Genomic DNA, 24376 nt, shown 5'->3' on the forward strand with positions numbered 1-24376 from the left:
AATTGATTGGATTTTTACAACTGGAATGTAAACTCCCCTGAGGTTTAGTTGATCGATACAATACAAAATGCTGGGGCACGGCCCGGGAGATGGCTTAGAGGGACATTGCTCATGCTCTGTGTGCAGGAGTCCCGGGTTTGAGGTTGTCACAGACTGATCCCCCGAGCACTGCCCTGTGTAGTCCTGTCCAAAAAAAAACCAATGGCTGGAGCCTGCAAGTGCTTTGGAAATGTTCTGATTCTGCAGAGTGATGTGGAAGACAGCCAGAGCAAGAGAGGAGGGAAGGGAAGGGGAAAGGGAGAGGAGATGGGAGGAGGTGAGAGAGGAGGAGAGGGAAGGAGGTGAGAGCAGAGAAGAGGGGGAGGGGAGAGAAAGGAAGGAGGAGAGGGGAGGAAAGAGGAGGAAAGGAGAGGAAAGCAGAGGGGAGGAGAAGGGAGGGGAGAGGAAGGGAGGAGAGGAAAGGAAAGCAGAGGGGAGGGGAGGTGGGAGGGAGGGGAGGCAGATATGGTGGGTCGGGGCTGAAGCCAGCCTGAGAAGCACTCCAGGGTGGGTTCCTATGGGCTTTACTAGACCCCACTCCAGGTTCTGGATCCTGGTGCCCAGGGTGGTACCTGGGACTCTGTGTATCTAACAAGTGGGCTGGAGTCAAGGGTCAATGCTGGACACACACAGAGCTGAGAACAGTAAGGAGGGAGCAGAGGGCTGAGGCCAGATAAGGAAGGGTAGGCATGGGGAAGGGAGGGGAGAAAATGGGGTTCAGGTGCAGCAGACACTATCCTTCCTTCCTCTGAACCCTCTCTCTGTCTCTCTGTGTCTCTATCTCTCTTTACCTCTCTCTCTCACACACACATACACACACACATGCATGTGCACGCACTCACGCGCGCGCGCACACACACACACACACACACTTTTACAGGGAAGGGATCTCACACAAACTCTGGACCTCATACATACAAGGCAAGGCAACTGTTCTAGTGCTCAGTCTTATCCCCAGCCTAGAAAGTTCTTTTGTGTGATGGCAGGATGTGGCAAAGCTCAGGGCTTGTTCCAGGATCTGCACTCAGGTTTCACTCCTAGAAGTGCTCGGAACATAGAAGATGCCAGAGATCGAACTCGGGTCAGCCACAGGCAAGGCAAATGCCCTACCTGCTGTCCTATAGCTCCAGTCCTTCAGCCTGGAAAATTCTATATTCTACCTCCCCAGGTCAATGCCATCAAGTGAAGACAACTGTCCTTCATGACCACTGCTGGGGTGGGCCATTGATTGGGGGGCTTCGATACCTTCTCAGCAATACTGTGAGAGGTCCCAGGGAGTCCTGCAGCACAGTGCTGAGTCACAGCTAATGAACGACGGGGATAGTGACTCTGCTGCCTCAGCGGGCAGAGAAAAGGTCAACCATCATCATCAGAGAGAGAGGAGTGACTTTTCCCTCATGAAACGCAGGATGCATCCAGTGGCATTGCGGCGTTCTATCTGGCTGCTGAGAAGAGAAAGACACGAGGGAGAAGCCGCTGTGTGCCGCATTTCCTGTGGCAGGTGAAAATCGCATTGCCTAGCACCGCTCCGTGCTTTCCAGAAAGCCAGGCTCTGGCAACGGAAGGCAACTCGGGGCTAAGTCTCCCCGGCCAGGGTTGTACCACCCGCCGTGTCCACATGCTGAGCTGTGCCCCTGGCACGGCTGCCTGGCATGTGTCCAATGGAAGGAAGGATGCCAAAAGCATGGTGTGTGGCACAGAACCCAGCAGGGGTGGCGCCAGGTGGAAGAAACTCTCGATTGTGGGTCCAACAGGAAAGAAAACACAACTCAGAGACGCGCAGATTCGCAGGCTTCAGGGCAAAATGCTGGGTTGTCAGGGAGGGAGTGGAGGGAGCAATCAGGTTCTGAGACAGGCACATCCGAAAGGACACCTCCTCCTCCTCCCCATGGTCCCTCAACAATGCAGCCAACAACCTGCCACAGTGCCTTACACCCCCAAGTCCTTTGCAGAGGGGGCTCCCCATCTTCTCTGCATGCCAGAGTCCCCTCAGAGCTCTGTCCCCGCCCCTGTAAGGTGCAAATTCCCACTGTGGTCTGAAATCATAGGCCAGGAAAGAGGACAAGAAGAAGGGCTGGGTGGACACAAGCTCCCTGAAGACAACTCGAGTTCACTGTCCACACAGCGCTGGACGCAGCAGGCTCAGTCCATGGCTTGTCCCCGTCACGCATTGCCCCTCTCCCTCTCTCAGATACCAGGGAGCTCAGGAGTGTCCACGTGCTCCGAGGACCACTTGGCATGGATCCGTGTTTCACTGACTTGTCACCGTCACGCATTCTCTCTCTCCCTCCCATACAGACTGGTGAGGTCCAGGTATGTCTGAGTGTCACGTGGACACATGTTAGTCATTTGTGGGACCCCTGGATAGGTGGCCCCAGCATCAGCTCAGTGTGTGGAGCTCTCCCTCTTTCAAGTGCATTTTTCAAACCAGGGTTTGAAATTTATAATTAGAGTGGAGGTTTGTAATTAGAGTGGAGCCAAGAGAGCAACAGGGACATCAGAGAAAGACAAAAAGCCCTTGCATAAAACATATTCTCCCCATCCCACCTAAAGGGCAAAAAAGAAGGAGCAAGACCAGATCTCAATGAGATTTTCCTGGTCTGTCAAAGGTCTCTGGGGTCAGCGGAGCTGCTCGATGACCCCACCAGGTCATAGCGGCTGGCCAGAGAACTCAGGGCTGGCCACGTTCCCAGCCCTGGTCTCCAACAAATCATTGACAGAGCCCTGGTTCTGTCATGGTGGGAAGCCAGAGTCTGGAATGAGGCGCTCCCCTCCCCGTCCCTGCCTTGGCGACGTGGCTTTCTCAGGGAGAGAAGGGCTGGAGAGAGTTCCGCCAACAAGCCTGCTGGCTTCTCCGAAACTTGGCCCTGCTGAGGGTGAGTTTCCTGTCCTTGGCGACTCTTCCTTCCCCCAGGATAAAGTTCATTTATTGGTGTGGCAGTTTGCTCAGTGCTTAGGGACTTCTCCCAGCCCTTCCGTACATTGCGGCATGTTCAGGCCTCCCCTAGCCCTGACCCCCTCTTTTCCTGTGGCCTTTCAACTCAGAGTCTGTCTCTTCCTGATACACCAAGACAAAAGACTCTTTCGGTTATTGTGATCTTCATGATCCCTAGGATTGCTTATGGACTAACAGCAATTCATTTAAAACACATAAACGAAGGAAGCAACATGTACCAGGTACTGGGATTTTAAAAAGATAATGGGAGGTCAATGCTTTCCTTTGAAAGCTGTTTCATTAATCACTTGCATCACTTGTATCACTTGTCTTCCCATTGATCTTCGATTTGCTCGAGCAGGCGCCAGTAACATCTCCATTTGTCCCTGTCGCATGCTAGTGTAGCCCAATGATATCTGCTCGCTCCAGGAACAGGAAGAGCCTTAAATAGTTCATTCAGGGTTTTGATGAAGAAGTATAACCATCTCATTGGTGGGTGGCCACACAGTCTTTTGAGGTCCCGTGGAATCCAGTCGGTAACAGCTTTAGTCCAGCAGTCATCTCTGAATCGCATTACATGTCTGGCCCATCTGATTTTTGATGTCTTGGCAAACAAGACAGCGTCCCTGATTCTTCACCGTCGACGGAGATTAGAACTCCAGATTCCTTCTCTCACTTGAGTAAGACATGATACTCCTAGCACAGCTCTTTCAATTCCTCTTTGGGATACCCAAATAGCATTCTCATCCTGTTTGCATAGGGCCCAGGTCTCTGAGGCATATGTTAGTGCAGGAAGAATGGTGGAGTCAAAAAGATGTGCCCAGAGTCAGAGGTTCTTCATCCTCTTAACCACCTCTTTGATGCTCTTAAAGGCATTCATTCCATGCTGCTCTCTTCCTCCTGCGCAGTTCTGGCACCAAGTCGTTCCTCATGTTGAGTTCTCGACCCAGGTTCACATAGCTGCTGCATTTGGAGATGTTCATTACATTGAGAGCAAATGGAGCCTCAGGGACTAGTTCATTTTTCATGAGCATTGTCTTGTTGAGGTTCAGCTGCAGTCCAACTTTTCCACACTCGCAGTCGAAGTCAGCCAGCATTTGTGCCGCTTGGCTAATGTTTGGTGTTATGAGAACAATGTCATCAGCAAAGCGGAGGTGGTGTAGTTGCCAATCGTCTATCTTAATGGGAATTCCTTCCCATTCCAGTCATCATATGATGTTCTCGACAGTGGCCCTGAAGAGTTTCGGTGAAATGGTATCGCCCTGCCGAACCTCTCTCTTTACGTCAATGATCACTTCCTTGTAGAATGGTGAGATCCTGGTGGTGAATCCACAATACAGCTCGCGGAGGACCTTGATGTACTGAATTTGAACACCCTCCTTAATCCTTTCTTGGCATTAAAATCACCAATAATGATCTTGTAGAAGGTGTGGTCTTCTTTATAGAACCTCTCCAGTTCCATGTAGAACTTCTCAATTTCTTCTTCATTGTAGTCGGATGTTGGTGTGTAGATGACAAAGATAGAAACTGCTGGCAGTTTCATTAATCTCAAAATCCAATCCACATGAAAACCATATAGAGATGGCTAATGACTGGCTGTGCAGTCAGAGCTGATGCAAAGCATATAAACCTAAACACGCTGATACACAGAGACAGATACGAGCACAGTTACCAATATAGACAGACAGGATAGACAGAAAATATAAACAATGAGGGTGCGAGCAATATTACAGGGGTATAGGGCTTGCCTTGCATGAGGCCAACCTGGGTTTGATCCCTGACATTCCATATGGTCCCCTGAGCTTGCCAAGAATGATACCTGAGCTCAGATCCAGGAGTAAGCCCTGAGCACTGCCAAGTGTGGCCCAAATATAAATAATAAAATAAAATTCAGGCACTGCTATAAAGACAATGAACACACAGGTGCTACAGCTAATGCCATGGATAGATCCAGACACAGAGGACAGAGCTGCACGTCTACATAGGTACTGAGGTCAGTGCACAGGTGCATACATCTATGACCTCAAGAAGCATCTGCTCCCATTACCACTAAGCTCATCTCCAACTTGACACCAAGCAGACCGCTGGGCGTGAGCACGAGTACCCATGGGTATAGATGTTAATAAGCTCATGATTCGATGCCATTTGCTTTTGTATTCAGAAAATAAAGCATTTGGAGGATGGGAGATGGCTCAAAGGACTTCGATGCCAGCCTGACTTGCAGACCTGGGACGTAGAGTTTGCTTGTTAAATAAATGGGGGCCACACCCGGTGGCTCTCGGGGCCTACTCCTGGCTCAGTGCTCAGGTCCTGACTGACAGCTGGGATTCCAACCAGTGCTCCTGCCGCAGCTGCATGCCAGACAAGTGCCCTAATCTTTGTGCAGTCTTTACAGTCTGTGTATTCCCGGGCACCGAGTGGCACCTGAGCATGGCAGGGTGCAGTCCTGAAGGCTGCTGGAACCCCACTGGCCCTGAGCTCTATCACACAGCTAGGCTGAAGTGTTGAACTTTTTAGCCTGGTTGGTCAAATAGAGCCAGGGGCACCCCAAGGCCCATGAGCACTGCCTGGGAGGACCCTCCCACCAATTAACTCAAATTTGTAATATTTTTTTATCCCACATGCAACCAATTGCCATCAGCACATTCCCGCACAGAGAGAGAGTTTGGGAGAGTAAGCGGAGCCACTCTTAAAGGCTCTTGTCCCAGGCTGGAGCAATGGTGCCGAGGTGATGAGCTTTCCTTACACGCAGCTGACCCAGGTTCTACTCCGGGCACTGCCTATGGTCTCTTGGGCACTGCTGGGTGTGATCCACAAGCACAGAGCCAGGAGTGACCCCTGAGCACCACCTCCAAAAATAACTCTGTTCTCGCTGGCTTATTCTCTGTAATGGGGTTGAATTAACTTTTTGGCAGGGACAGGGGACAGGTTGAGCCAGCAATGCTCAGGGATGACTCCTGGAGGGGCTCAGGGAACACTCTGCAATGACAGGGCTGGCTGAGGCTGGTGCTGGCCCCCTGCAAGGTCAAGTCTTCAGACTGTGCTGTTTCTCTGGCCCCAGTGCTCTTGCACAGTGGCGTGTCCTGTCATGTTGCAGGCGTCTGGCTGAAGCCACTGGCCCTGACAGCTTCAGCCGTGCCACTCACTGCCTGGGTCCCAGAAATGAGGAAGCCACAAACTGAAATAGAATGGACACTGGATCCCGGCACCAGGCCTGTTCCTCTCCGGACAGTGGTTCTATTTCCTGCCGCTATTGTTCTCCGGTCCCTCTCCAACCACCGCCTCTGGGACACTTCTCCGAGGCAGACATTCAGAGGACATTGTCGCAGATCTGTTCTTTCCTGACTTACAGGAAACAAGGGCAAACGGCCTGTACATCTCCGCCGGGTTTCTGGTTTGCTGATTGCATGCGTTCCGCCGGGCTGTGTGCACATTCCTCTCCCGGGCTGTGCGGGCAGTCGGCACGCACCTCCCTTCACGGCAGTGCTGGTAACGAGCGGGGTCATTCCGGTGGTGGTGGAACGTGAGGGGTCACACGTGCTGGGGAATCCCCACCATAGGCACACGCAGATGGGGGAGTTGGGCCACATCCCAGGGTGCCCACTGTGCTCTGTTGGAGGCCACTCCAGGTGCTGCGTTGCTTCAAATGTTGGGGTCAGGCCTCTCTGAGGATGCTGCCCTTCAGTACCCCCAGACGTAAGACTGGGTATATGGCACCTGGCCGCCTCGAGGGCACGGCCCAGAGCCAGGCCACTTTGCAGATGCCAGGCTCTCTCAGACCTCAGCATTTTTCTGTTCCATATGCACTCAGGAGTCACGGCTCTAGGCATGCATTTTGCAAAATGTGGAAATGGTTTCACAGAGAGAAGGAGCAGCAGGAAAAAGTGCTGAGAGCCCCTGCGTCTAACCCTGAAGCCACATTTCCTCCCAAAGGACTAGGCCCAGAAGCTTCCCCTGCAGGCTGCTCCTCATACACAAGGCCAACTCTTTCTTTGTTTTGTTTTGTTTTTTTGGTTTTGGTTTTTTTTTTTTGAGGGGTTGTTTTTGTTTCTGCGTAACAGTGATGCTCAGGGCTCCTGGTGGTGCTCGGAGGACCCTGTGCAGTGTCTCGGGTGGCCTGCATGCAGGGTAAGTGCCTTACCTTCTGTGCTATCCACTCCAGCCCCAGAGGGCCAGTTCCTGACACATCATTAGCCCTGCGCACGGCAGATGGAAAGAGGTCAGGCCGAGCAAACGCCTTGACCAGATGCCAGCGTGGGTCTCCTGCCTCCAGTGGAGCTTTTAATACCAGGCAGGGAGCCCGATCCACACCTGCCCCTGTCCCAGGAGCACTTCCTGGAAGAGATCACAATGGCCTGTGATTCTTGAAAACCTATAGTGTGAAGTCAGTGTGGGCCCGCCCCTCCTCTCCACCCTGAGAAAAATTCCAGAGCCACCAAAGCATGTGTGCCTGGGGCGGGTGGGAGGGGGTGTCTCTCCCAAATTCGGCCACTTCCAACATCCATATGGAAAGAATCACTGGCCCTGGCCAGGCCTGCAGCAGGGAGGAGGTGCTGGCGAGGGTTCCAGGGAGTTGAACCCCAAACGCTCTTGTGCTCCTCAGGGCACCCGTGGACACTCGCAGGGCAAACATCTGTCCACCTTATTCAAAGGAAGTGACCCGGGGAAGCTTGTCATGTCCATTTTTGCTTTGTCTGGGGGCCAAGCCAGCAGTGTCCAGGACTGACCCCTGGCTCAGTGGTCAGGGATCACTCCTGGCGGGGCTCAGGGGACCATATGTGTTACAGGGGATGGAACCCAGGTCAGCTGCAGGCAAGGCAAGTGCACTGCCTGCTGTACCATTGCTCCCACCTCTTGGCATGTCCTTTTAAGACCCTGGACACCGAGAGACTTTGTGCCGAGACAGTGCTCTCATTCTCCTTCCATAAAGGCTCTTGGCTCCATTTTGCTTGCTTCTGTATTAAAATAAAAACCTTTTCCAAATTTGAGTGTCATTGGTGCTTTGCATTTGAGCTCTGGTCTTTGGCAAAGTCGTCCTCAGGAATCGATTGCTTCAGAGCCCCCTGCAGAATAGTGCTAATGTGGCGGGGGGGGGGGGGCCAACTATGTGACCCGCACATCTGCTTCCGGCAAGAATCGGCTTTGACACAATGCAGGAAATTCATTTCCGTGGCCCTGCGAGTGTTGAAAACTCAAGTGAGTGCCTGAGGGAACTGCGGACACAGCTGGTTCCCTTCGCACCCGCGCTCTCCTGTGAGGCCTTCACAGGGCCTGGCCTCCCAGCAGCGGGAGTGGTCAGGGCAAATCACGTGGGTTTGGCTTGGTGCAAAGACACTGTTGGTAAATTTCACTTTACTTTTACTTTACTTTGATTACATGTATCAGTTTCACAGGCGGGGTGGGGGACTGGGGAGGTGGGGGGTGGGGGGCAGGTATACTGTGATTCTTGGTGGTGGAATATGTGCACTGGTGAAGGGATGGGTGTTCGAGCATTGTATAACTGGGACTTAAACCTGAAAGCTTTGTAATTTTCCACATGGTGATTCAATAAAAGAATAAATTTTTAAAAAATTAAAAAATAAAAATAATTTTTTAATAAAAAAAAGACACCTTGAATAAAGCGGCATTCCCACAGGTGTCTTCTGAGTTTAGAAAGGGCTTTTCAGGTGCTCGCTGTAGTTCTGCAAACCCCTGCAGCTCTGGGGAATCAACCATCCGCCAAACGGCTTTACGAAGAGCAGATGTGATCCCTTGCCAAGTCTACCACAGTCCGACCAGAAGCCCATGCTCCCTGCTGTGGATAAACTTGGCACAACAGCACTGGCCTTGCCTGTGAGCCTGTGGGTTCAATCCCCAGGGCAGCAAAAGAAAAAGAAAAGGCAGGAAAGAAAGAAATGCAGTGTCTCCCAGGCTGGCCTCAGCCTCAGTCTGACCAGCCGCTCTTGTCCTTGAGGCACCCAGAAGCCCGTGCAAACCAGGCCACGGGCCTGCAACTGCAGCGATGTCTGTAAATAGCTTCACTGAAAGGCTGAAGCCATAGTACAGCACATAGGGAGCTTGCTTTGCACACAGATGACCTGTGCCTCATTCCCCTGAACACTGCCAGGAGTGATCCCTGGACACCAAGTCAGGAGTAATCCCTGAGCACTGAGCATGGAATAAGCCCTGAGCACCGAGCATGGAGTAAGCTAAGTACTTCCGGGTATGAGTCCCCCACATCAAAACTAAATAACAAGGGGCTGGAGCAATAGCACAGCGGGTAGGGCGTTTGCCTTGCACGTGGCCAACCCGGGTTCGATTCCCAGCATCCCATATGGTCCCCCGAGCACCGCCAGGGGTGATTCCTGAGTGCAGAGCCCAGAGTAACCCCTGAGAATTGCCAGATGTGACCCAAAAAGCAAAAAATAAATAAATAAATAACGAAAATAATTAAAGTTTTATGAGTCACAGCCAGAGCTGCAAAACAGTCTATGGAACCACAGAACTGGAAACAGCTGTTCTCTAGGGCTTCACAGAAAACTCTGAGCTAACCCTTTGGGGCAAATCCCCTTCGCCTACCACAGATGCAAAGGGTCGTACCAACGAGGGGAACAGCTTCTGCGCTGAGAGTTTCTGTGCTAGAGGCTCTGACTCAAGCACTCACTGACTCCCGCCCCACCCCTGGGGTATTCTCCCCACTGAGAGTCTCATAAAGGTCTCAGACCTCAGTCCACTCAAGCTCGCTATGTCCAGCACCATCATCCACCCTATGGACAGCAGCAAAAATATTCAGCACATGCCCTTCAGATGGGTGCGGGGGCCAGAGAGATAGATAGGACAGTGGATCAGGTGCTTGCCATGCACGCGGCTGACCTGGGTTTGATCCCTGGCACCACGTATGAGCACAGAGCCAGGAGTAAGCCCAAAGCACTGTCAGGTGTGATCTCCCCCCACAGAAAAATGGGCCCAGCGGTCAGAGTGATAGTACAGTGGGTAATGCATTGTTTGTCTTTTGACTGCCGGCATCCCATACGGTCCCCTGAGTACTGCCAGGAGTGATCCCTGAGTGCCGAGCAAGGAGTAAACCCTGACCACTGCCAGATGTGATCCCCCAAAAAAGAAACAACAAAAAATATATGTCCAGGCAGGGACCAGGGACACTGCTCGGTGGTACAGAGCTTGTCCTACCTGTGAGGCTGTGGGTTCAATCCCTGGTTCATGAGCGCATATGCACATGCACACGGAGATATTAGCAAGAGGGCCCGAGTAAGCTGTGACTGTTTCATTCCTCAGCACATCACACAGGCGCAATTATTTGAGACCAGTATGGCTTGTTGAAGAAAACTGAGAAATAGTTCATTCGGACCCCGCCAAAAGAAGGTGACACGGGGGCTGGAGAGATAGCACAGCGGGTAGGGCATTTGCCTTGCACGCGGCCAACCCGGGTTCAAATCCCAGCATCCCATATGGTCCCCTGAGCACGGCCAGGGGTAATTCCTGAGTGCAGAGCCAGGAGTGACCCCTGTGCATCGCCAGGTGTGATCCAAAAAGCAAAAAAAAAAAAAGAAGGTGACACAGAGAGTTTTGCTTTGCTTTGTATCCATGCGTGGTGGTGCTCAGGGCTTACTCCTCTGTGCTCAGGGATCACTCCTGGTGGGGCTTAGACGATCAGAATGGTGTCCGCCACAGGCAAGGCACCTGCACACCACATGCAGAGACCACTACTCTGGTCCCTAACACTTGCTTTTTCGGTTTCGTTTCCCTTGGGGCAGGGCGGGGCACCACACCCGTGGGTCCTCAGGGCTTGCTGCTGGCTCTACACTCAGGGGGACCCTGAGGGCCGAGCCTGGGGGACACCTTGGCAGTGCTGGCATTAAACTTGTGTCGGCCATGTGCAAGGCAGCACTTTCGCCCCTGTGTGCCGTCCCCAGCCCAGGAGAGCACACAGCTGGCTCATGGAACAGGTGCCACGCTGAGGTCTGAGCAGGGCCCAGGAGGGACTGCGCATGAGAGAGGCTAGAGGCTGGGGTGAGGAACATCCTCCCCACGCCACTGCTCCCCACTCCATCCCCTCCTCTCTGACCCTCCACAGCGCTCTCCTGTCCCCTCCCTCCCTCTGTTTCACTTTCTTTTTTTCTTTTTTAGTTTTTGGGCCACACCCTGGCTCTGGGGACCATATGAGATATCAAGGATAGAATCAGGGTCGGCCACGTGCAAGGCCAGCAGCCTCCCCGCTGTCCTGTCGCTCCAAGCCAAATTCTACTTTACTTTCAATCTTGGCGGGGTTGTGAAAATGCTCGCTTGGTCCCCCAAGGCTCGGAAATAACCCTGGGTACTTTCTGCAAGTCCTCCAGGACCTGTAGCCTCTATGTCGGGGAAGGAACCTGTCCAGCTCGCAGGGCAGAAGCCAGGAGGAGGAGGAGGAATGCAGCAGAGAAGAGAAAGGGGAGCAGAGGGGAGTGGGGGACTGTGCAATTCCAGGGCTAGACCATGCACTGGGCCCAAGGCATGAATGGCTGATAAATAAGCCCAGCTTCTCTGTTTCTGGGCTTGCGTGCCTGTGATGGGTTGAGGGAGAGGAGGAGAGAGGGAGAGAGGTGGAGAGGAAAAGAGGGGGAGAGGGGGAGGAGAGGGAGAGGGAGGGAGGGAGAGGGAGAGGGGGAGAGAGAGAGAGAGAGAGAGAGAGAGAGAGAGAGAGAGAGAGAGAGAGAGAGCACTCACCAGGATGAGCACTTGCAGGTACAAGAGATCTGGGTTCGGTCCCCAGTGCTGTGTATGGCACCCCCCACCCCCTCCTGCCCCCTGCCCCAGCAATTCCTGAGCAGATATTGCTATTGCATGCACCCAATCTGAGAATCTGAGTTTGATCCCTGACACCTGTTCACCAAGCACTGCCAGGAGTGATCCTTGAGCCCAGTCAGGAGTAAGCTCTGAGTATTGCCGGGTATGGCCCAAACTACCTCCCTCATCGCAGTTACAAACATAGAGCACAATATGACAGATCTATAGGGCGTGAAACGCAGGCGTGACAGCCCAGCAGGGCGGCCCAAGTGTGAGGCGACCGTCCAGAAAGGGTCAGGCTGGCCCTCCTGACACCAGCAACTCCTTCCTGATCTAGGCTGCCGGTCCAGCTGGGAACACAGCAGACACCCACCCATAGCTGAGTTGCTGGCTCCCCAGCTGGTCGGAAGTCCAAATTCCGCTCTGCCCGAGCTGCCTGAGGCCAGCCCCAGCGGAAGGGAAAGGGGAACCGGGCCCTCCTCTCTCTGGCTTTCTCTCACATGTGCTCACAGGAACTGGCACAGTCTGGGGGTGTCGAGGACCCCGTGCAGCAAATGAAGAGCCAGACCATGGGGGTTAGCCTCTGCTGGCCCTGGGCCCCAGTGCTATCTCTCGTCCACCCAGTGTGGCTTTCCCAGCAGACGTTTACGCCTCCAGTTCTAGAGCGAAAGTTGGCAGGCATTCTCTGCCAAGGGGCACACAGTAAGCCGGGCAACAGGGGCGGCAAAAAGTCCCCAGATTTGCTCAAAGGGGTTGAAAACTTGTGCATGGTGGGTGCATTCAGCATCACCAAAGGCTGCAGGCAACCGAGGAGCCCTCTGTAGGTGAGTGGTCCATGGCCACATGGCTGGGACCTTCCTCTGGTGGGACAGAAGGTGAAAAGCAGACACGGAGCCTCTGGGGCCCGACTCATGGAAAGACGCGGGCAGGGGAGGGCAGCTGAGGGCAGGTGATTATAGGTGAGGGCAGTGGAGGGCAGGGGAGGGTATCTGAGGGCAGGTGAGGACAGCTGAGGGCTGGGGAGGGTATCTGAGGACAGGTGAATGCAGGGGAGGGTAGCTGAGGGCAAGTGAGGGCAGCTGCGGGCAGGTGAGGGCAAGTGAGGGCAGCTGCGGGCAGGTGAGGGCAGGTGAGGACAGGGAAGAGCACTGAGGCACCCCTCACGCCAGCTCTGCCCCGAGCCGCTTGCAGGAATGCTGAGGGCGGACACTCCTTAGCTTCCCAGCAAGCTGGATTCCGAGTGGGAATGAAGGGAGATAAAAATCTTTACAGCCTATAGGCCTACACTCCCTTTCAGATATTTGCATTTGGCACCTTGACACCATTTTCTATGCCAAAGGCCGTTGCCAAATGAGGCCCTGGATGCCAGACAAATTACATTTGTGGGTCGAAGGGAATCATATTGGAACGGCACATGTTCAAATAAGCTGATAATACGCCGGCGTGCCTGTCTCCAGGATAGCTGGAGAGGGAACAGGGTTACAAGGGGAAAGCATAAAACAAGCCAAATCATTGCTCTAAAAAGGTATGCAGCCTCCCTCCAACACCCCCCCCCAAAACCTCTGCAGGGTCTGGAGGAAGAACACGCTTGCCCCAGCGCTCTGCGGAATCCATGAGCTTGCCCAGCCCGTTCCTCAGCCCCGCGGAATATTTTCTCCATGACGGATTGAAACTCCCATGCACTCTTTGCGGGGCCTCCCCCCACCCCCACCCCAGCAGAGATCTCCTGGATGCTGTTTCGTCTGGTTAGGACAGGCTGCTGCTGCAGAGTGAGCCGTTTCCCAGCACGCCTTGGAAAGCAGGGAGCTGGGCCCCGTGGCTGGGGGAGGCAGGAGAGATATGGTCTGCCTTGTGGCTGCTCAGATGAGAAGGCCTGTGCGCCAGGGCAGAGAGGGACAAGGGGCCAACTTGCCCACGGGCACAGAGGCCCTGGTGGCTCCCAACAGGTCCCTGCAGATTGCGGGCAGTCTGGAAACAGTGGAAGCCCCATCAGGGTGCCCTCAAAGAGAGCCTGGAGCAGGAGAGAAGGAAGAGCAATACGTGCCCACAGGGCCCAGAGCAACAGGATGGCAGGTGGAGAGCTGGCTGGCATTGGTACCCGACATGGTCCCGAGCCCTACCAGGAGAAAGGCCTGAGCACTGCCGGTGTGGCCCCACCTCAATGAATTGCTGAGCATCCAAATGCCTCCATGGACCCCAGGTTCTGTCCTGGCCGGACAGAACCTTGTACTTTACCAAGATGCTTCACGCGCCTCACAGATCAGGCCAGTGAGAAGCTCTGCAATGTCCCTGGAACGTACCTTTGTCAGCTAGACAGGGACACTTATGAGGCCTTGCTCATTGTCACTGCATCCAGGAAGCCATAATAGCAGCATTTTCTTTCCGATGGGCCAGCGGCTCTGTCAGCGCCTCAGGGCCAGGGTTGCAGATAGGCGGGTACAGTGAGTACAGTGGGTACAGCGGGTACAGCGGGTACAGTGGGTACAGCAGGCACAGCGCTTCACCTGGGGCTGATGCACTGACTTTGTGTAGTGGCCACTGCTTTCCCCCTTAGCAAGATTCAGCAGCGAGGCCCCCCATGGCCACTGCTAGAAGCGGGGTGGCATCATGTCCATTGATATTCTGTCCTGTGATACGGACACTCAGCCGTCATGCATGTGTAAGGAACCACAGCAGATGTGAATGGCGAGAGGGAAGACGAATTAGGTGCCATGCTGAAAGCTGGCTGCACCGTATGATTCTGGAGAAAACAATGAGATCCTTGTCAGCCCCTGGCAAGAACATCAGGGTCAGGCTCCAGTGTCCAGTTTGGAGGCTCTCTCGCTAGGATGGTCACCATTCAGACAGGAGCCTCCGCAGACGCGTGGGAAACCTGATGGCACGTGAGGCTGCAAAGCGCGGAGGTGAGAGGTAAGCCAGTCTTGCAATGGGCTTGACCGCTAGAAAACCGCTCTGTGCTAGTTCCGAACTGTTTCTCCGCCTCCAGAGCAGCTTCCCACCTCCCGAGGTGCAGCAGGGAAGGACAGCGTCGCTGCAGGAGAAATCAGACAGCTGGGGCTACAGCCAGGACTGCGGACAGACACGGCTGGTCAGGAAGGAAGGCTCGGTGCAGGCCTGACATTCCACGGGGACCTGTTAGTCGCTCCCCACAGATGTCAGCAGCAGAACGGCAAGGCCACAGTGTGAGATCAGAGAGTCTTCAGTCTTTAGCTTCTGGCTTCCAGAACCTGAAGTAAGCTCTGGGTATAGATTTAAAAACCACTTGTATCACTTATATCACTTGTCTTCCCATTGATCTTCGATTTGCTCAAGCGGGCACCAGTAACGTCTCCATTTGTCCCTGTCGTGTGCTAGTGTAGTCCAATGATATCTGCTCACTCCAGGAACAGAAAGAGCCTCAAACTGTTCATTCAGGGTTTTGACGAAGAAATCTGACCATCTCGTTGGTGGGCGGCCACGCGGTCTTTTGACGTCCTGTGGAATCCAGACGGTAATAGCTCTAGTCCAGCGGTCATCTCTGAATCACATTACGTGTCCGGCCCATCTGATTTTTGATGTCTTGGCAAACAAGACAGCGTCCCTGATTCTTCACCGTTGATGGAGGTCAGAACTCCAGATTCCTTCTCTCACTTGAGTGAGACGTGATACTCCTAGCATAGCTCTTTCGATTCCTCTTTGGGATACTCGAATAGCGTTCTCATCCTGTTTGCATAGGGCCCAGGTATCTGAGGCATACGTTAGTGCAGAAAGAACAGTGGAATAGAAAAGATGTGCCCAGAGTCAGAGTTTCTTCGTCCTCTTTTTTTTTTTAAGTTTTTATTTTATTGAATCACCATGAAAAAAATACAAAGCTTTCAGGTTTAAGCCTCAGTCATATAATGATTGAAACCCCATCCCTTCACCAGTGCACATGTTCCACCACCAAGAACCCCAAAATACCCCCCTCCCACCCAGCCCCCACCTAAGTAGCTAATGATCTTCATTTTATTCTCTCTATACTTTGAATACATTCAATATTTCAACAGATAACTCACTATTATTGTTTGGAATTTTCCCCCAACAATCAGGCCTGCTGAAAAGGCATCATTTAATAATATCTTTTCATTACTGAGAATGAAGACTCTATGAGCTCAGTCTTGGATTTCTGATATTTTAGCTCAGTTCACAGTCTAGATGCATTTCTGTAAGAAGCCACTCTGGGTGCCAAAATGGGTTAGAAGACCTCTCGGCAGAAATACAAATGGCCAAAAGGTACATGAAAAAATGCTCCACATCACTAGTCATCAGGGAGATGCAAATCAAAACAACAATGATATATCTCACACCACAGAGACTGGCACACATTCAAAAGAACAAAAGCAACCAATGCTGGCATGGATGTGGGGGAAAGGGAATGCTCCTTCACTGTTGGTGGGAATGCCGACTGGTCCAGCCTTTCTGGAAAACAACATGGACAGTCCTTCAAAAACTAGAAATTGAGCTTCCATATGACTCCACAATGCCACTTCTGGGAATATATCCTGAGGATGCAAAAGAGCACAGTAGAAATGACATCTGTACCTATATATTCATTGCAGCACTGCTCACAATAGCCAAAATATGGAAACAATCCGAGTGCCCTAAAACAGATAACTGGTTAAAGAAACTTTGGTACATCTATACAATGGAATACTATGCAGCTGTTAGGAGAGATGATGTCATGAAATTTGCTTATATAAATGGATAAACATGGAGAGCATCACGCTAAGTGAAATGAGTCAGAAAAGAGAGGGACAGACATAGAGGGACTGCACTCATTTGTGGAGTATAAAATATCATCACATGAGGCTGACCCCCACGGACAGTAGATACAAGGGCCAGGGGGATTGCCCCATAGCTGGAAGATTGCTTCATGAGCGGAGGGGAGAAGGCAGATGGAATAGAGAAGGGATCACTAAGAAAATGATGGCTGGAGGAACCAGTTGGGATGGGAGATGCATGCAGAAAGTAGATAACGGACCAAACATGGTGACCTCTCAGTGTCTGTGTTGCAAGCTATAATGCCCAAAAGTAGAGAGAGAGTGTGGGGAATATTGTCTTCCTTAGAGGCAGGGGGAGGGTTGGAAAGGGGGGGTATACCGGGGATATAGGTGGTGGGGAATGTGCACTGGTGGAGGGATGGGTGTTTGATCACTGTGAGATTGTAACCCAAGCATGAAAGCTTGTAACTATCTCATGGTGATTCAATAAAATTTAAAAAAATTTAAAAAAAAAAGACCTCTCAGATCATAGTCTTTAGGAGCAGAGGGTCCGTTTAGCACGTGGCAGCTCTGGATCTTATCTGGTCCGAGGGCTTTCCTTCGTCCTCTTAACCACTACTTTGATGCTCCTGAAGGCATTCCATGCTGCTCTCTTCCTCCTGCGCAGTTCTGGCACCAAGTCATTCCTCATATTAAGTTCTCGACCCAGGTACACATAGCTGCTGTATTCGGAGATGTTCATTCCACTGAGAGCAAATGGAGCCTCAGGGACTAGTTCATTTTTCATGAGCATCGTCTTGTTGAGGTTCAGCTGCAGTCTGACCTTTCCACACTCGCAGTCGAAGTCAGCCAGCATTTGTGCCGCTTGGCTAATATCAATGTCATCAGCTAAGCGGAGGTGGTGTAGTTGCCGATTGTCTATCTTCACTCCCATTCCTTCCCATTCCAGGCGTCACATGATGTTCTCAAGGGTGGCACTGAAGAGTTTTGGTGAAATGGTATCGCCCTGCCAAACCCCTCTCTTTACGTCGATGATCACTTCCTTGTAGAATGGTGAGATGAAGAATGAGGGCATTGTTGTTATTGTTTTTGGCATATTGAATACGCCACGGATAGCTTGCCAGTCTCTGCCGTGTGGGCGGAGCACTCTCAGTAGCTTGATGGGCTCTCCAAGAGGGATGGAGGCTTTTAGGGCAGCCTCCAATCGCCCTTAGAGGTGTTCCCATGGTTCACACCATATTTGAACCCTATCAAATATGGTGCGGGAATTATGGAAAATGGGTATTAAGTGTCTTATGGTGTGTTTCTCGGCTGCGAGTCCAAGGTTGCAAAGTTCTCCTTACCTGGTTTTGTGGGACTTCACTCGTGCGTGAGGTTCACGGCCCAAGTGTCCGGAGAGTGGCCTGTAACGTGGCGGTGGCTGGGAAGTGGAGGTATAAAAAACACACCAAAAAAATTTAATTGGACTCATATCAAATGTTTATGAATAAATACGTTTTCTTTATTTAATTCATGGGAAAAAATGAAAAATGTCTCAAAATGGATGATTATATAAATCATGGTTCAGTCATACTATGTTTAATGTAGCCCGAGGGGGAAATCTGCTTAAAAATAATTTAAATGAACATTAAAAATAGAGTTCATGGGGCTGGAGCAATAGCACAGCGGGTAGGGTGTTTGCCTTGCACGTGGCTGACCCGGGTTCGATTCTCAGCATCTCATATGGTCCCCTGAGTAGAGCCAGGAGTAGCCCCTGTGCATCGCCAGGTGTTACCCAAAAAGCAAAAAAAAAAAAAATTCAATATTTTATTTTTTATACGTTTATTTTTTTAATTGGGTCACCGTGAGAACAGTTATAGGGCTTTTAGGATCAAGTCTCAGTCATACTATGATAAAACACCCATCCATTCACCCCTGTACATGTTCCACCACCAAGAACCCCTGCATATGCCCCCTCCCACTCCCCCTCTGCCTGTGTGGCAGATGATTTTCACTTTACTCTCTCCTTACTTTGATTACATTCAATTTTCAACAGAAAACTCACTATCATTATTTGGAGTCTTCCCCCCAACAGTCAGACCTGTCGGAATGGCATCATTAGATCATATGTTTTCTACTGTCGATAACAAAGAGCATATGATGTTGCACGGTCGCAAAAGCGGCCGCCCACTTTTGGGATTCTGGTATTTAGTCCAGAGATATTTCTGCCAGCAGCCACTGCATTCTGAGATTGGTTTGTGTGTCTCTGGGATCATGGCTGTTCAGGAGCGGAGGAGCTGTTCGTGGGCAGCCGCTCAGGGTGTCATTTGGGCAGGAAGCAGGACCGATTCTGCCCCCTCCCCCATCGCAAGATTCCCCATGCGACCCATCACTGCAAGCTCCTACCTCTCTGTCCAATTGTTTCTGAACGGTGGTGGTCGCCATGCTGCTGCAAAGGGGAAAAGGCCGACGGACAGAAACCTTTCCCCTCCCAGGGCTGCATGGGACTGTAGCTTAGTTCACAGTCCAGGAGTATATCTGCCAGCAGCCGCTGCATTCCGAGATTGGTTTCTGTGCCTCTGGGATAATGAATGCTAAGGGGTGGTGGAGCCATTCCTGAGCGTATTTTTCGTATATCAGGAAAGGTTGCACGGCCACATAGGCGGCTGCACGGTTTGGAGAGATATCCCAGTCCCACATACCAGAGCCGTGCTAGTAGAAGCTCAGTGTCGCCGGGACTCCATCTTGAGAAGGGGGCGATGCTGCACCTTCTCCGTCTGGCACCCCGGTGTTGTTGGCCCAGTCTGGGGTCTGGAGCATTCTCCGGCTTGCGGTGCCTACCAGCCCAGATTCTTTACTGCGGGCTGCTGTGGCAAGATGGCGCTGAGGGCGGGTTAAGGGCGTGACTTCCGGTGGGAGTTCAATATTTTAAAAGAGAAATAAAAACTAAGTCATTTTAAAATATATATGTATAGGGGCTGGAGAGATAGCACAGCGGGTAGGGAGTTTGCCTTGCACGCGACCGACCTGGGTTCGAATCCCAGCATCCCATATGGTCCCCTGAGCACCGCCAGGGGTAATTCCTGAGTGCATGAGCCAGGAATGACCCCTGTGCATTGCCTGGTGTGACCCAAAAAGCAAATATATATATATATATATATATATATATATATATGTTTAAAGGGTAAATAATTTAAAACCTCAGTACTATTGAAGACAAGGTCGGCAAAACCCTCCATGATATTGAAGCTAAAGGTATCTTCAAAGATGATACCTTTAACATGCAACTAAGCAATCAAGCAGAAACAGAGATAAACAAATGGGACTATATTAAACTAAGAAGCTTCTGCACCGCAAAAGACATAGTGACCAGAATACAAAGGCAATCTACAGAATAGGAAAGGATATTCACCCATTACCCATCCAGTAAGGGGTTGATATCAAGGGTATATAAGGTACTGGTTGAACTGGTTGGAAGAAAACATCCAACCCCATCAGAAAATGGGGCGAAGAAATGAACAGAAACTTTCTCAAGGAAAAAATACAAATGGCCAAAAGGCACATGAAAAATGCTCTTCATCACTAATCATCAGAGAGATACAGATCAAAACAACTATGAGATACCACCTCACACCACAGAGACTGGCACACATCCAAAAGAACAGAAGCAAACGCTGTTGGCATGCATGTGGGGAGGAAGGGACCCTCCTACACTGCTGGTGGGAATGCCGACTGGTTCAACCCTTCTGGAAAACAATATGGTCGCTCCTCAAAAAATTAGAAATTGAGCTCCCATTTGACCCCACAATACCACTTCTGGGAATATATCCTGGAGAGGCAAAAAGGTATGGTCAAAATTACATCTGCACTTGTATGTTCATTGCAGCACTGTTTACAATAGCCAAAATTTGGAAAAAACCCAAGTGCCCGAGAACAGATGGCTGGTTAAAGAAACTTTGGTATATCTACACAATGGAATACTATGTAGCTGTCAGAAAAGATGAAGTCATGAACTTTGCATATAAGTGGATAAAGATGGAAAGTATCATGCTAAGTGAAATGAGCCAGAAAGAGAGAGACAGACATAGAAGAATTGCACTCATATGCGGAATATAAAACAACAGAATGGGAGACTAACACCCAAGAACAGCAGAAATAAGTACCAGATTTGCTCCATGACTTGGAAGCCAGCCTCATGTGCTGGGAGAAAAGGCAGTTCAGATAGAGAAGGGAACACCAAGTAAAAAATGTGGTGGGCGGACCCGCTTGGGATGGGAGAGGCATGCTCAAAGCAGACTATGGACCGAACACGATGACCACCCAATACCTCCATTGCTAACCACAACACCCAGGAGGAAAGAGAGAACAAAAGGGAATGCCCTGCCACAGAGGCAAGGTGGGGGGGATGGGGCGGGGAGGGGTGGGAGGGATGATGGGGTCATCAGTGGAGAACGGGCACTGGTGGAGGGATGGGTACTCAAGCTGTATATGACTGAAACACAAGCACGAGAGTATGTAAATCTGTAGCTGTACCCTCACGGTGATTCATTAATAAAATAAATAAATAAAACCTCAGTACTATTCCCAGATAGTGTATTAAGAAAGAGTTTGAGATTTCTCATTTATATCTTTTCATATCTTTCTGTTTTTCTTTTATCATCTTTTCTTCATATAAATGAAGAACTCTTTGACAAGAAATAAAATGTGTTTCAGTATATAAACCAAAGGGGGGCAGGGGACACACCTACACACAGAATAACAAGAAAACTCTGTGGCACCCACAGGCTGCATCTTCGAGGAATTCCACGCAGGTTTCCCAAACAGTGTCAGACCAAGCAGAGACTGAGAGGAAAATTTACAGGAGCCTCTCACACACAAAGCCACAGGTCTGAGCTCCCTTCCAACTGTGGGTGACAGCCCGGGACTGGGTTCAAATGAGACTGAGTCGTGGCTCCTCTCTTTGCATCCATGGGGACTTTCACTTTGTGGCTAACTTGTGGGCATCATTCAGCCAGTCGCTGGGTTTGTTCCTGAGGAAACTGCTTCTGGGGTGGCTGCAGATGGGTGTGTCTGGGAGGAGAGGTGAGTGCCATCTTGAACTGGAAGTGAGATTTAAGTGGAGAGGGCTGCCAGTGGAAGGTATCTGGTGGCCAAGGTTGACAAGTCTTGGGGGCCAGAGTGATAGTACAGAGGACAGGGCACTTGCCTTGCCTTGCCTCTCCCTGGAACGCCATATGGTCCCCTGAGCCTGCCAGCAGTGATCTCTGGACACAGAGCCAGAAGCAAGCCCTGAGCACCGCTAAGTGTGGCTCCAAAACCAAAATCATCACAAAACCAGGTTGGCAAGTCTTGGAGAAGCTAAGATACTCGGTACTGAGCCTTAAAGTTCTCACTAATTGAGACACTTGGTATCTCTTCCTTCACAAGACTCTTGCTGGAAGTCACTGTTTCTAGAACATTTTGGCAGATGACCACTGCCCCATGCAGTGTAGGATCTGTGCGGAAGGTAGATTTCTTCCAAAGTGCGCACTGCTCGAGTCGTCTCAGAACACAGTGAGGTGTATTCAAAAACAGTGGGAATCAGATCTGTCACACACAGCCAGAGCCCAGCCTAATAAATAGGCTTCATCAATAATGGCCCAAACTTCTCTGGATGTAGAAACTTATTCATGGTGGAATCATGAATAATCCTGCCCACGCCCACCCCGCCCCACATACACTTGAATGGTAGCTGTATGGAGCATGTTTTCTGAAGGAATGGCATGCTGGTGTTAGAGAGAATTTACTTCTTTTCATTTGACATATAAACAGCCCAGCTCTCCAGGCTGGAAACCTGGTGGGGGGGTGCAGATTCCTCTTCCTTTCTCCTAGGCCCAGAGCTGCCACACCCAGCCCCCTCCAACACACAAATGACGCACTTCCACAGCACCTGGACAGCTCCTCCATATTTCACAATATCAACAGCCTTGTCAGAAGACTGCAAATCTGATGGGAAAGTTGCATAGAAATTCACCATGCTCAGTGAGGGAAAACTATAAGACAGAAGGCTCTGCCAGCACCAGCTAAGGCAGCAAGTCTTCAGACAATGAGTTCAGGAACACCACTTGAGATACAACAAACATCACAAATTGACTCTTCTGGATGTATTTTCTGATTATTCCATTTGCCGTGCTGTTATAAAAAATATACAAATTAAATTTGATTAGGCCTGCTAAGGGGGCAGGCTAGGTGGTGGGTGGAAACTGGTGACAATGGTGGAGGGAAGGTCACCCTGAGGGCATTGGTGTTGAAACACGGAGTACCTTAAACAACAGTATTATAAACAATTTCATTAATCACAGTGTTTACCTTTTTTTTATTTTTTGAAAGAAAGAATTTACTTTTTTTAAGTGAGGAGACATAGGCTTTGAGGTTGAGGTTGAGCCTGGGAGAGAGTTAAAAGAAAGTCTTTCAAGTCCAGTGCTTCACAAATATTCTCTGTAGAGATGCCAATCTACAAATCATTTCAGGTACCCAGTGCCCAGGCTGAGAACTCTGCTGGGCAGCCTCCCCCAACCTCCGCACTTCCAAAAGCCCTGGCAGCCACGCCCACCTCCCGCAGCCACTGCCATGTTGACTCACTGGCCAGACCATAGATCCTGACATCTCTGGGCAACGCGGCTGTGTCACCTACGAAAGCAACAAACAGCCAGGAGTCACTCCTGAACACTGCTGGTGTGCCCAAAGTCAAAAACAGAGAAAGAACATGGAACAGCAGAAAGACGCACACCCAACACCCATCTGTGGAATGTGCCCTTGGGGGGGAAAATCTTTGTGCCTCGGTTTACCCATGCAGGATGAGGGGACTGAGACTGTGTGATTCCCAGTGTGAGAGGTCTGAGGTGCAGAAGTTGCACAGAATAGTTAGGGAACCCAATTCAAATCCTGTTTCTATGCCTCCCTGGTCAAGGACACTGTGGGGAAGTCAATCCTTTTGCAGTATCAGTTTCTTCTGGGAAGAGGAAAATGTCTCTCAGGAAGCCTCACCTGAATGTGAGGTCGGGCGCTCCTGGAAGGGCCTGGAGCGAATCATGCTGAGTGAGTGAATCAGAGGGAGACATGGAAGGATCCCTCGCAGATGAGGGAGCTGAAGAAACACAATGGAGGAGTAATGAATGCTCAGAGAGTGAGACAGAGCAGGCAAGAACTGGTCTTCAGTAGGACACAAGCAGCTTGAGGGGGCTGAGAGAGGACAGGGAGCCAGCAACACCTCTGGTGGAGGGAAGCGTTCAACTTGGAGGAGAGGGTGGTACAGAAAGGCAGGGAAACTGTTATTTATTTAACCCTACCAGCAACAGTACTGTAAATCACAGTACAAAACCTTTTTGTTTTTTCAAGTGCTTGTCATAGAAGCCAACTGGTGAGTGGGAGGCAAAACGGGATGAGAGGGAAACTGATGGAGGGAAGAGGACACTGGTGAAGGGATCAGTGTTGAAAATTGTGTGCCTGGAACCCAAGCATAAGTAACTTGGCAATTTCACGGTGAGTAAAAGTAATAATGAAATAAAGTGGTAAAAAAAATGAGGAATCAGGTAGCGTTTCCGCATATTCTCCTTTATCGGACCCACCTGGATTCCTGGGTTGGACATACATACTCTTCTCTGAAAAGGGAAGGCCAATGTCATTCAGCCTTTTCACTTACAATTCTATCTCACTCCCATTTTTCTTCTCCGGTGCAGTCACAATTCAATAAGAAGCCGCTCAATCAGCAATATTCCCCCTTCTTCTCTGCTTTACAGAGGCCTCTGAAGCCTCACCTCAGTTATATGCCAATCAGCTAAGTGGGTTGAGGAAAAGCATTCTTTTCATTACGTGCCTTTATGTAAAAGATAAAGTGAGCGATGAATAGAGAATCAGGGGAATGAAAGAAAGAGTAGAAGCCTGG

This window comes from Sorex araneus, chromosome X, assembly GCF_027595985.1.
Source record: "Sorex araneus isolate mSorAra2 chromosome X, mSorAra2.pri, whole genome shotgun sequence".
Classification (NCBI taxonomy): domain Eukaryota; kingdom Metazoa; phylum Chordata; class Mammalia; order Eulipotyphla; family Soricidae; genus Sorex; species Sorex araneus.